At 34.6% G+C, this 1,134-nt stretch overlaps 1 non-coding gene across 1 annotated transcript; it reads left to right on the top strand.

Moving 5' to 3' along the window:
* Positions 1-463: 463 nt before the first annotated feature.
* On the top strand, positions 464-592 carry LOC111722518. Its single transcript, XR_002771301.1, has one exon. It is a non-coding gene; the product is annotated as a small nucleolar RNA SNORA11 (small nucleolar RNA).
* The last annotated feature ends 542 nt before the right edge of the window (positions 593-1,134 follow it).

The following is a 1,134-nucleotide window of genomic DNA, read 5'->3' as shown; positions in this document are numbered from 1 at the left end:
TTAAATGCAAAACCAGAGGGAGAAATCACAATGGGAAAAGGTCAATGGGTGTAATTACCTAACATTTTCAAACTTCTGTATGTCAAAAAAATACCAGAAATAATTGGGAGACAAATGACATTCCAGAAATCTTCTCATCACAAATATAAATAACTGGCAACTTCCTGAATTTGTAAAATGTATTCATAAATCACCCCAATTGAAAAAGGGGAGAAAATATAAAATAAAAATTCACAGATAGACATAAACCAGTCAATAAATACAAGTAAAAAATGTAAGCGCAATCAATAACTAGAAAAACAAATGTAAGCAATTTACATTTGTCAAAGTTAGCAGATTATTATTTAAATAACACTGTTTGAGGCCAGCGTTGGTACCATGGCATGAAGCCAGCCATACCATGTTAGAACCTTTCCTGAAAAACCATCTGTCCATATGAATGGTTATAAATATCAATATTTTAGGGGTGTGCTCAGAGCAAGGGGCCTAAAGAATGGCTCCTCTGTTTATAACATGCCCAACAGGAAACTGGGATCATTGTGATGAGGGGCACAGAACTTGTGGCCTCTCTATCAACAAATTCCCTACATGTGAAGAAGAAAAAAACGATAAAATGTATGTGGTGGATGTATGGGTGATTACTGTATAATTCTTTCAACTGAACTGTATGTTTTTAAAATTGCCTAATACATCCTTCTTAGTAAAGCATCATAAGAATGGAGAAGAATCCAATGTACTCAATCCTAATATGAAGCCAGTAGACGATCTAATACATAAAAGAAAACCTCAAATCAATTTGGGTGGGGGGGGCAATGGAATGAGGGAGAGGGGAGAAAGGAGGGAGATGGGATGCGGGAGGGAGATGGGAAGCTTATGGTGTATGGCACAACTCTTGGGGGCAGGACACAGTTATAAGAGGGGCTTTATCTAACAAATGCAATCAGTGTAACCTAATTCTTTGTACCCTCAATGAACCTGATACAATAAAAAGAAATTGCCTAATAAAATATTGAAAAACTAAAAAAATAAATAAATAAATAAATAAATATCAATATTTTCACTCCAGTAATTTGACTTCCAGATAAATTTATCTAAAAAGATGACCTGAAATAAGAACCAAGCTTTATTTTATGT

This window comes from Otolemur garnettii, unplaced genomic scaffold (genome assembly GCF_000181295.1).
Source record: "Otolemur garnettii isolate 467f Iridium unplaced genomic scaffold, OtoGar3 scaffold00269, whole genome shotgun sequence".
NCBI classification, from domain to species: domain Eukaryota; kingdom Metazoa; phylum Chordata; class Mammalia; order Primates; family Galagidae; genus Otolemur; species Otolemur garnettii.
This window is presented reverse-complemented; position numbering and strand designations above follow the sequence as displayed.